Here is a 13313-nt window from a genome sequence, read left to right on the forward strand (position 1 = left end):
TGGGTAGACCTGACCCAAGATGCTCTGATGCTGATGAATAAAAATGAGTGTGCCGAGAAACTTCTCTGTACATGTTGCAAAGCTGAAGGGCAAGCCAGTGCTAAGCAGATTGAAGGAGTCTAGGTTATACCTGAAGCAGTTTGACTGAGACTGCGTGAATCCCATATGGTTCTGTAAGTCAGTCCATCTCATGGCTAATGTTCATGCTCGTGGGCTTTGATGACACCATGAGACGTCATTAAGTACTGGGGTGCAGGGGAGGGTGAGTAATGAGAGGTCTGTGGTGAGGAAGAAGTGATCTCCAGGTAGAGTGGGATCCCCATGTGCCAGGGTTCACATGAGAATCTGTTTGTTATTCCAGCATCAAAACTGATCCCGGGGCTGTGGATACAGCTCAGTTGTTAAAGGGCTTGCTTGGTTCACATGAGGCCTTGGGTTTAATCATCAACACTTCACAAGTTGGGTGCAATGGTACATGAGTGAGCTCTTACTCCTGGGGAGGTGGAGGCAGGAGGATCAGACAACCAAGGCCATCCTTTGCTGTTTGGCATGTTTGAGGCCAGCTTGGGTGGGACATGTGAGACATTATCTCAACCCCCAAACCCATCTCTTGCCCAAACAAAACCCCAAACCCAGAGAAATGAGTCCTGATTGCTGGCTCTTCAGGCTGAGGCACACACATAAACATGCAAGGCTGGAAAAACCAGAGCCTAATATCTCTCGCCTGCATCGCCTTCCCCATCTAGAGACAGTTGGTATAGAACTGAAACGCTCCTGGCTGAGAACGAGTTTGGGTGACTATTGTTTCTATGATAGTCTGAATATGTTGCTGCCCACATTGGCTCTGAGGTTTAACCTTCCATTTCCCTTCTTTTGGAGAGTGACATACATTTTCCCAATGTAATTTGGAGTCTGGGTGGTGCTCCTTATAAGAGACTCCAGGTTATACTCTGGTTATGCTGTGCTGTCAGCAAAGGGCCAGAAGAACTGAATGTCCCATCTTCTGTCCCTGCCCAGGACTGTATTTTGACTGGCAAGCCTACAGGGAGGAGAGGAAGAGGGCAAGGGTTGAAGAAGATTGCCCATCCCTAGCTTTGGACTGTGTTGATACTGTTTGCCAGCCTGGGAGAGCACACTCCTGCTGGTGTTTGCTGGGAAACCTTGGAATGGGCTTGGGTAAGGAATGGGCTCTTTCTTCTGCCACTCCCAAGGCACATAAGGCCTTAGACTCTGCCAAAGGGCCTCAAGTTACAGTCCTGAGGTGTGTCTTAGCTTTCCCTTGCACCTTAGCCATGGCGGATGGAAGCTGACAGGAAGCCTAAAATCACACAGCAGCCTGACGCCCGGGGAATTTTCACAGCATCTGTGGGTGAGCATTTCCTCTAGAGGTGGAGGAGAAGATAAAAGCAGCAATGTTTCTGTGTGGGCCCTTCTAGTGAAGTGTGTTTTCACGTGATTCACGTTAGCAGATTTTTAATATCCACGAACCCATGTTGGCGAGGACGTGGGGGGTGGGGGTCGGGGAGAGCCTTGTGCTTTGCAACTGCTCTGGACTTAGGAGGAAGTGGTTGGTGAGTACACAGGCAGCATTTTTTTTTTTTTTTTTTTTTTTTTTTTTTTTTTTTTTTGCTGGCTGGATTACCCTAGAATACTGACTGCTAAATGCAATGTCCATGCTACACACCCCTGTAGGGTTTTGCAAAAACCTGGTTCTGATCCTTATGGATTGTCAGACCTAGGCAAAGCCCTGTCTAAATGGTCAATCTTGAAGATTGGTTCAGAGTACATTCTTTTCTAGGGGCAAAGTTGTTTGTGGTTGAGAGTCAGGCTGCTAGCTTTGAACTGCTTGATGGTATATGGGATGCCTGGCCCAGCTGCATCCTATCTGGCTGCTAGGAAAATAATCTGGCTCTAAACAGAACCAAAGTTGGAGCTGGAGATGGTGGGGAGGACAGTCAAAGGTCCCTGCTATACAATGCTGGTGAATAGCCACGGGGCTGGCCCACAGGAGATCCCGGGTATGGCAAAGGCCACAGGAATGATCCGAGAGGCAGCAGTTGGCCAATCAATCTTTGCATAATGTTCCCAGAAAGTTCAAGGAGGATAGGCTCCTTCCAAGATTCCTGATTTCAAGGAGCTGATTATGAAAATAAAGGAGAAGACAAACCCGGGTCTCCATCAGAAGAGTTAGAGGCGTGTGATGATGTTAGGGAATAAACTGTCACACTCTTGAGCTTATCGGAGAAGGCTCTGTGAATACAGTGTCAAGATGGAGGCGTGAGGTTCAGTTTCTGAGAATGGGCAGCATATGGTTGAAGTGACCTTGTCCTAGTCTGGGCCTGGGGTTTGGATCTAGAATAATGAATGGTGATAAGAGGAGAGTAGAATTCCATTCCCAAAGCCCATGCATGCAGAAATGCAGACTGCACCTACGAGTTAGCTCCGAATGATCCCCATGCTTGTCTGCTTGGGCTCATTTTAGGCGCATAGTCTTTTCTATAACAGCCAGGCAGGATCCAGGTGGGCCAGGCATCATAGTTACCAGGGGTTGGAGGAGAAGCTCTTTTAGTGAAGGCATTACAAAGACTACAAGTGGGTAGGAGGGGGGTTACTTCCAATGGCTCAGAGATCCCCCAAAATAGCTCTGCTTCCCATCAAGTCAAGAGCACCAGTGTTGGCCATGATGGTGCTTTAATAGCAATAGCAAAATACTAAGAATATTCAAAAACTGCTAACTATAAATGGATACACCTTTCTTATTTCTAGATTACCACTGGCTCTTCACAGACCTTGAAATCAGCACCTCTATTCTATAGCCATCCCAAGAAAGTGATGGCAGCCCTCAATATCATTCATTTGAAGCACACACCGCCCCCCAAATTTACCATTATGTGAGTCACGGTGGAGCTTGTGCTCAGCACCTCTGAGCTATATAGAAATGAGTCATGGAGGTGCTTGTGTTCAGTGCCTCTGGTGGGTGTAGACAAGGTAGTTGGTGAAATTGGACACCCATTCATGATGAAGCCATCAGATAACCAGAAAACAGGAAACAGCACATAGAGTCAGACACTTCACGTGTTGGGGTTATTTCAGCTTCCCTCATCCTCTCAGCCCTGTCTGTCACTTGGGTCCCTTGTTCAGGAATGAGGGAGCCACGGCCTCAATAAATCTGCCTCCCTCTTTCCCTCTTCTACTGCAGCCCTGGGAGAAAGGGTTGGGTGCTACTGTCAGGAATAGGGATTTGCTGTTTTGCTTTGCTTGTTTACATTCAATTTGGATAAATTAGTAAGTGAACTGAATTTGTAATCAGAAGGCTCTGGATTCTGGAAGGCCTCTGGTCCAGCCCCTGTTTGCCAATAGTCAGTCATTCCTCAAGCATCACATAGATGATGACTGGCTTCTTCCATGACTGGGTTCCTTCCCAAACTCTTTTAGGAGTGTGGAGAAGGGCGGGGGGGGGGGGGGACCAACTCCTTTCTCAGGCAGGCAAGGGGGCTGACCTCATAGACTCTACTCTTTCCTCTTGGCTACACATGAAACTACAAGCTTAACAAGAAATGACAAGCCATAGCCTGGGAGAAAACATAACTATTGTGTTTAGTTTGGGGTCACCTTGACACAGTGAGGGTTATCTGAGAAGACAGAATCTCAGCTGAGATAATGCCTCCATCAGGTTGGCCTGTTGTCAAGTCTGTGAGGACATTTTCTTGATTCATGATTGACATAGAGGACCCAGCCTAGTGGGGGTGGTGCTTGCCCTTGGTCAAGTGGTCCTGTGTTGTATGAGAGTCTGACTGAACAAACCTTGGAGAACAAGCCAGTAAGCAGCAGTTCTCCATGGCCTCTGCATTAGTTCGTGACTTCCAGTTCCTGTCTTGAGTTCCTACCCCACCTTCCCCTCATGAGCAACTGTAAATGTAAGCTAAATAACCCCTTCCCTCACCAAGTTTCTTTTGGTCACAGTATTTTATCACAGAAATGGAAAGCAAACTGGGAGAACAATGGATCTATCCAACAAGAACTTTGTACTAGAATAGATCAATAACTCTTTAAATCAATAACAGGAAGAAAACTATTTTTAAAAGGAGTAACAAACACTTGAAAAGATATTTCCCCAAATTATATCTCTAAATATTCATTTAATAATGAAGATGTTGCGACATCATTATGAGAGGAAATGTAAATTAAGATAAAAATGAGAATTCTCATCATATCCTCTCATGGCAAATAAACAGACCAGCAAACAGCACAGGCAACTTGAGAATAGCAAGTGTTGACATTGCGGGGCATAGGAAGCTCCTGTGACAGTGAGACATATATTTTACAACCAGTAATTTTACCTTGAATCACAGACATAAGTAAATATAGAAATGTGGTAATAAAGCCAGATATAAGCACATCTGAAGTAGAAGTACCGATATCCATTAAATACATGAGAAAGTGTTCACCATATACAGCAATCAGAGAATTCTACTGGACTGGAGTGGCTACTATCAAAAAAACAGATAACAAATGCTGGCAAAGATACCAGGGGAAAGGGAACCATTATCCACTGTCGTTGAAGAGATAAATCCATCCACCCAATATGGAAATCAGTAGTGATGTCTGTCAAACAGCAGAAAATAGAACTACCTGCCTATACCATTTCTGGCAGTACATCGGAAGGTATTAAAGTTATCCTGTGATAGCAAAGACATGCAGTCAGTCTAGGTGTTCATCAACAGATGGATAGGTAAAGAGTATGGCATGCACACACAGGAGTGTGAGGACACACACACACACACACACAATTATTGTTCAGCCATAAAGATGAAATAAAATGGTGTCATTTCCATAAAATGGATAAGCGGGGAATCATGTTAAGTGAGATAATCTCATCCCAAGAAAGACAAATATTTTTTAACCTCAAAAGGAAGTGTTTTTATTTTTTAAAATATAAGAATTTTGAAACAAAAAATAGGCCATCAGGAAGAGAGAGAAGGGACAAATATATAAAGTGGGAAAATGTGATCTATTATTTTATATAATTAATATATGCAAATAAGAGATCATAGCAACTTTATCCATAACAGTTCAAAGCAAGACAATAAATATTCTCTTACAAGAAATCAGATATCAAAACCTACCCATACAGTGAAGGACCACACATCCACAAGGAACTTCTGGTAACCATAGCAACATGATTACATCTCACTCACAATATCCTGAGCAAAAGAAACTGGGCTTAAGTCACTGCAATTTGGTTTGCATAACAATTAAAAACAACAGAAATGTCTATAGTGCGAAAAATCAAAGTGGTGTTGGCTGAGGATTGCTAAGTGGGGCAGGTGCAGGAGATGCTGCAGATGAAGATTGATAACAGGTGCAGGAGATGCTGCAGATGAAGATTACTAACAGGTGTGGGAGATGCTGCAGGTGAGGATTGCTAACAGGTGCAGGAGATGCTGCAGATGAAGATTGATAACAGGTGCAGGAGATGCTACAGATGAGGATGCTAACAGGTGTGGGAGATGCTGCAGATGAGGATTGCTAACAGGTACAGAAGATGCTGCAGGTGAGGATTGCTAACAGGTGCAGGAGATGCTGCAGATGAAGATTGATAACAGGTGCAGGGGATGCTGCAGATGAGGATTGATAACAGGTGCAGGGGATGCTGCAGATGAAGATTGATAACAGGTGCAGGGGATGCTGCAGATGAGGATTGCTAACAGGTGTGGGAGATGCTGCAGATGAGGATTGCTAACAGGTACAGAAGATGCTGCAGGTGAGGATTGCTAAGTGGGGCAGGTGCAGGAGATGCTGCAGATGAAGATTGATAACAGGTGCAGGGGATGCTACAGATGAGGATTGATAACAGGTGCAGGGGATGCTGCAGATGAAGATTGATAACAGGTGCAGGGGATGCTACAGATGAGGATGCTAACAGGTGTGGGAGATGCTGCAGATGAGGATTGCTAACAGGTACAGAAGATGCTGCAGGTAAGGATTGCTAACAGGTGCAGGAGATGCTGCAGATGAAGATTGATAACAGGTGCAGGGGATGTTGCAGATGAGGATTGCTAACAGGTGCAGGAGATGCTGCAGGTGAGGATTGCTAACAGGTGTGGGAGATGCTGCAGATGAGAATTGCTAACAGGTGCAGGAGATGCTGCAGGTGAGGATTGCTAACAGGTGTGGGAGATGCTGCAGATGAGGATTGCTAACAGGTACAGGAGATGCTTCAGATGAGGATTACTAACAGGTGTGGGAGATGCTGCAGGTGAGGATTGCTAACAGGTACAGGAGATGCTTCAGATGAGGATTGCTAACAGGTGTGGGAGATGCTGCAGATGAGGATTGCTAACAGGTGTGGGAGATGCTGCAGATGAGGATTGCTAACAGGTACAGGAGATGCTTCAGATGAGGACTGCTAACAGGTGCAGGAGATGCTGCAGATGAGGATTGCTAACAGGTGCGGGAGATGCTGCAGGTGAGGATTGCTAACAGGTGCAGGAGATGCTGCAGATGAAGATTACTAACAGGTGTGGGAGATGCTGCAGGTGAGGATTGCTAACAGGTGCAGGAGATGCTGCAGTTGAGGACTGCTAACAGGTGCAGGAGATGCTGCAGATGATGATTGCTAACAGGTACAGGAGATGCTTCAGATGAGGACTGCTAACAGGTGCAGGAGATACTGCAGATGAGGATTGCTAACAGGTGCAGGAGATGCTGCAGATGAAGATTACTAACAGGTGTGGGAGATGCTGCAGGTGAGGATTGCTAACAGGTGCAGGAGATGCTGCAGATGAAGATTACTAACAGGTGTGGGAGATGCTGCAGGTGAGGATTGCTAACAGGTGCAGGAGATGCTGCAGATGAGGATTGCTAACAGGTGCAGGAGATGCTGCAGATGAGGATTGCTAACAGGTGTGGGAGATGCTGCAGGTGAGGATTGCTAACAGGTGCAGGAGATGCTGCAGATGAAGATTACTAACAGGTGTGGGAGATGCTGCAGGTGAGGATTGCTAACAGGTGTGGGAGATGCTGCAGGTGAGGATTGCTAACAGGTGCAGGAGATGCTGCAGATGAAGATTACTAACAGGTGTGGGAGATGCTGCAGGTGAGGATTGCTAACAGGTGCAGGAGATGCTGCAGATGAGGATTGCTAACAGGTGCAGGAGATGCTGCAGATGAGGATTGCTAACAGGTACAGGAGATGCTGCAGATGAGGATTGCTAACAGGTGCAGGAGATGCTGCAGATGGGGATTGCTAACAGGTGTGGGAGATGCTGCAGGTGAGGACTGCTAACAGGTGCAGGAGATGCTGCAAGTGAGGATTGCTAACAGGTGCAGGAGATGCTGTAGATGAGGATTGCTAACAGGTGCAGGAGATGCTGCAGGTGAGGATTGCTAACAGGTGCAGGAGATGCTGCAGATGAGGATTGCTAACAGGTGTGGGAGATGCTGCAGGTGAGGACTGCTAACAGGTGCAGGAGATGCTGCAAGTGAGGATTGCTAACAGGTGCAGGAGATGCTGCAGATGAGGATTGCTAACAGGTGCAGGAGATGCTGCAGGTGAGGATTGCTAACAGGTGCAGGAGATGCTGCAGGTGAGGATTGCTAACAGGTGTGGGAGATGCTGCAGGTGAGGATTGCTAACAGGTGCAGGAGATGCTGCAGATGAGGATTACTAACAGGTGCAGAGGAGCTAGTCACTGGCTCCATGGTATAGGTAAAATTAAAACTTCACTGAACTCATTAAATGAGTTTCACTTCTTGAGAATACATTTCTTAAGAAGGAGAAAAAAGGATGAACTGTAACAAAAAATCCAAAAACAGCCTTACTTTGAGAGTTGTCTGTGTGTGTGTGTGTTTGAAAACACTGCTCCTTCCTCTTTGGATGACCACAGGACCCTGGTCAAAGTGCACTTGTGTGCCCGAGGCTTTATTTCTGGGCTCTTTATTACACCACGTGGTCTATATGCTTCTTTTTATTCTGGTGTCACACTGTTTAGTTTCCACCATGGTAGCTTTGTGGTATATTTTGAAATCAGGTAGTATGATCCCTTCTGCACTATTCTTCAAAGTTATTTTGGCTATTTGAGGACCTTTGAGATTATATGTTTTAGTAAGTGCTCTATTGCTGTGAAGAGACACAATGACTATAGGAACTCCTATAAAAGAAATCATTTAATTGGGGCTGGCTTACTGTTTCAGAGGCTTGATGCATTATTATCATAGTGGGAAGCATGGCAGCATCCAGGCAGACATAGTGTTGGAGCAGTAGCTGAGAATCCTACATCTGGATCCACAGGAGCAGGAAGAGAGAGTCTCTGTCTGGGCTTGGCATGTGCAGACATGTGCACCAAAGCCCAACCCAAATGACATACTTCCTCCACCAAGGCCACACCCCCTAACCCTTTCAAATAGTGCCATTCCCTTGTAATCAATCATTCAAATATATGAGTCTACTGAGGCCATTTTGTTCAAACTTCCACACTATGTGTATTTTAGAATGCAGTCTTTAAATTTCTGGAAAACAGGACTGGAGTTTTTAATAAGAATTGCATTGAGCCATAGATTGTTTTGGGGCAGTATTGGCATACTAACAATATCAATTTTTCCAATATGTGAACATGAGGTGGGTTCATACTTGTACCTTTTAAAAACTCTACAGTGTTATATAGTTTAAATCTGTAAGTTATCGCCATGTTAGTTTAGTTAATTATTTTATTACTTTTTGTTTAAATATTTGTTTTAATATACATTTGCTATACAAATAAGTCTCAGGGTGATATTTTCTTGCATGCACACAATGTATTTTGACCCTACTCCTGTAGCAGTTAACAGTTTCTTGTGTAACAGTTTCTTCTCATACTAAAACATTCAGTTCTGCAGGGAGGATCTTTAGGCGAGTGAGTGGCGGAGGGGTAAATAACTCAAAACTAGATTCACTGGACCCCTCTCCCTGACAGAGTGAGAATAAAAGATGAGTGCTGAGAGCCAGACTTGGACAAGCCAAGCCGCGAAGAAGGCTCAGACTAGACTCAGACTAACGGCCTGGAAGAGACTGAGACCAATGGAAGCGCCTGTTCATCCTCCACTGCCTGCTTCTACACTCTTGGGATCTACAGAGAAAGGAGGATCCTTAGGCTCCAGGACTTGGAAATACACACTAGTCCTCACCACCAGAGAAGCAACAGGGAAATTGTACTGAATCAAAGTAGAAACACAGTCAACATTTCACAATAGTCCAGCGTCCCTGAGCATATCAAGAGAAGGCTGTTCCTTAATAGCTCTCAGAAAATTAAGAAATCTTTTTTTTTAAGTTTTTATTAAGTCCTGGATGATATTATTCATTGTAATTTGATCATGTTCAGCCCTCTCCTCTGTCTTCTACTGGTTCCATCTTCACCCCATCCCTATCCATACAACTTGGCATCCTCGTGTTTTCATAAACCCATCAGGTACAACTTGTGCTTCATATATACTCTGGGGTATGTGGCTATCCACTGGAGCACACTTAACCTTACAGGGGCCACATCCTTAAAGAAAACCAGCTCTCCTTCTGCCAGAATCTGTTAGCTACAACAGCTCCTCAGACGGAGAGTCTATGTCCCAGCTCCATGCAGTGATTTTTGTCTAGCTCACACTTGTGCAGATCTTGTGCACAATTTCTTCATGTTTAGATGTTCATCTATCCTATCATGCCTGGAAAACACTATCCTTGTAGTCATCCATCTCCTCTGGCTTTTTCAATCCCTGCTGCCCTGCTCTACCTCAATGATTCCAAGACTTGTAGAATGTATGATGTAGTCATCTCTTACTGTCTGCACCTTGACCAGGTGTGGGTCTCTGTGTTAACCACCATCTATTGCAAAAAGACGCTTCTCTGATAAAGGTTGAGAGATGCACACATTGGGTGGAATGATAAGTCACTAGGAGTCATTTTAATGCTGTATCCACTTAGCACAGTAAACAATAGAGTTTTCCCTTAGGACCTCTGACCTGTCTAGCCACAGGTTTTTGGTTTCAGTAATAGTACCAGATGTGGATTCAATCTGTGGGGTGAACCTTAAATCCAATCAAAAAAGAGATTGGTTACTGTCTTAACCACTGTTCTACTGCTGTGATGAAACAAACACCAAACTAAGGACACACTTACAAAAGGAAGCATTTAATTGGGGGCCGTGCTTACAGTTTCAGAGGGTTAATCTTGACCATCGTGGCAGGGAGTGTGGCAGCAGGCAGGCAGGCATGGCACTGGAGCACCTTGTCTCAAAAAGTAAGGTGGAGAATGATAGAGGAAGACACCTAGCACTGATCTTGGGACTTTGCATGTACAGGTACACACATGCACGTGCATCTACACACAGGCATACATACATGAATACATATGCATACAGCACATGTCAATGACTCTAAAATGATAATAATGACTATTATAGACAGAACATGGACAACCCAATTAAAAGACCAAACCCAGAAGCTTTTCAGATAAGAGACATTGTTATAGTATAGACTAGACACATAAGTGAAAAAGCTGTGTGCTGTCAGTTTTAATTGTCAACTTGATACAATCTAGAATCACCTGAACAGAGAGTCTCAGTTATGGAAGTTCTAGATCAGGTCGGCCTGTGGGATTGTCGTGATTATTCATGTTGATGTCCTGGATATTAGTGTTAATGTGAGACGACCCAGCCTGATGTGGGCTCACCATTCCTACGGCAAAGGATCCTGGACTGTATAACAGAAAGGAGTTGAGCCTGGTATTCATTTTTCTTAACTCCTGGCTATGAATATGGTATGGCCACTTGTCTCAAGTGTCTGCCACTGTGACTTTCTTGAAGCCATGGACTATGACTTGGGATTGTAAACTAAAATAAAGCCTTTCTTTCCTATGTTGCTTTTTTGTCAAGATATTTTTATCATGGTAACAGGAATGAAATTAGGACAGCCTATTTATGGGAACAAAACCATAAATGCAAAACCACCACCACCACCACCACCACCACCAACAACAACAACAACAAACAACAAAAAACCCAACCCAAATCTTGAACATGATGTGAACATCCATATATCAATGGTAATAAGAATTCCAAAAATATTTTTCACCAGAAAAAAAAACATTTCCAGACATCAAGAATACAACAAAAGGAAGGATAGTGAAAACCGTGAGGGAGGTGCTCTGAGTTGGTGATCCAAGGAAGCTCATCCAAAGAGCATCTGGGTTCACATTAGAAACACTAAGGCCAGAGGATTTGGAGATGTAGTTCAAGTCTTGGGGTTTTTGTTGTTGTTGTTGTTGTTGTTTGTTTGTTTTGGGATTTGTTTTTTTTTTTTCCGAGACAGGGTTTCTCTGTATAGCTCTGGCTGTCCTGGAACTCACTCTGTAGACCAGGCTGGCCTCGAACTCAGAAATCCGCCTGCTTCTGCCTCCCAGAGTGCTGGGATTACAGACATGTGCCACCACCGCCCGACTGTATTTCAAGTCTTAAAAGAAAGTTAGGTGAATTCATGACCAATAAGCAAGTCCAGGAAATGATTCTTGAAGGAATGGAGGAGGAATGTGAGCACAGCACAGCCAGGAGAACTCAGGAAAAAGCAAGCAAGCAAGCAAGCAAACAAACCCAGGGGAAGAGGATATAAACAAAGGAGCATTCGGAGAGATTCAAACACTAAGAAGAGAACACATTGACAATGATTAGTGAATAGTTTTCAATTATAATTCCAAATATGAATGATATAAATTCCAAAAGACACAAACTGGCTAGTTGCATTTAAAAAAAAATCACAATCCATCTGCTTGTTTCCTGCAAGAAATATAACATCTTAACAAAGACATAGGTAGACTGAAAGAGGAATGGGAAATAATATCCCAAGAAAAATGAAATCTGGGAGCAAGAACATGTAGTTAAACTCATATTTGACAAAGAAGGATTCAAGCCAAAGCTAGGCATATGGTAAAGGGGAACATGGATCAAGAAGATTGTGACTAGAATGTTGGGAGTAACAGATTTATAAAACAAATACTATTAGACACAATAATAATAGGTGACTTCAACAGCATGCCCTTATATCCTAATATATAGGTCATTCAGATAAAAGAAGTGAACATGGAAACATCACAATAGTTAAATTATGCTGTATATCAAATATATGAGATATCTACAGAATATTTCATTTACCAACTACAAAACATTCATTTTAGCAGATCATGGGACTTTTCTACAAAAAGTTTATCATAAACTGAGTGTTGTCTAATTAGAATAATTAATGCCAGATCATAATAGAATAAAACTAAAACTCAACATAAAGAGAAATCACAGAATGGATACACACAGAGAGATTGAACTTTTCAACAATCAGAGAGTCATCAAAAACCAGGGGTAAATTAAAAAATTTTAGAATGAAATATCAATTGCAGTAGTTGTTTTTTTTTTTTTCAACTTATCACAAATCGGAGTCACCTAGAAACTTGAGTTGAGGCTTTGCTCCTGTAAGATTTGTTTGTGGGCATGTCTGTGAGGTATTTTCCCGGCTAATGATTGATGTAGGGTGGTGAATGGGAATGTAATCCTGGATTGGATAAGAAAGCAGGTTGAGTAAGCCTTGGAGAGCAGACCAGTAAGCACCCCCCCTCCACAGCCTCTGCTTCAGTTCCTACCTCCAGGTTCCTGTCTTTAATTCCTAACTTCCCTCAGATGTGAATTATGACCTTGGAGTTATAAGATGAAATAAATGTTTTCTTCCCCAAGTTGGTTTTGGCTGTAAAAGCTAGGTCCTGGTTCTTCCTCCCATTCCCATGCTCCCAGAAGTAAGACTCAGATTCAAAATATATTTACAAATACCTAGGCCCTATAGCTAGGCTCTACACTGACTAGATCAAAATGAAGCCCAATTATTTTAATCTATATTCTGCCATGTAGTTGGTCACCTGTGTTGAGGCACCACGTGTCTGTCCTCACATCTTTCTGGGCGAATCTCCTGCACCTGGCTCTATTCCAGAATTCTTTCTGCCTCCCAGATGTCCCACCTTCTATTTCCTGCCTAACCCATAGGCTTTTTAACTGACAGGTGATACATCCATACGATATATAAGATATTTTCTCTCCATTTGATCAATGTTCTATCACAGCAACAGATAAGCAAACTAGAACAATGGCCAAATTATGGAATCAACTACATGCCCATCAGTGAGCTGCTAGATAAAGAAAATGTGACATGCATGCACAGTGAAGTATTACTCAGCTACAATGAGGAATTAGTTTATGTTGCTTGCAAAGGAACTAAAGATTATTATGGTATAAGAAACAAATGACTCAGCTTTT

Source organism: Apodemus sylvaticus, chromosome 7, assembly GCF_947179515.1.
Source record: "Apodemus sylvaticus chromosome 7, mApoSyl1.1, whole genome shotgun sequence".
Lineage (NCBI taxonomy): Eukaryota > Metazoa > Chordata > Mammalia > Rodentia > Muridae > Apodemus > Apodemus sylvaticus.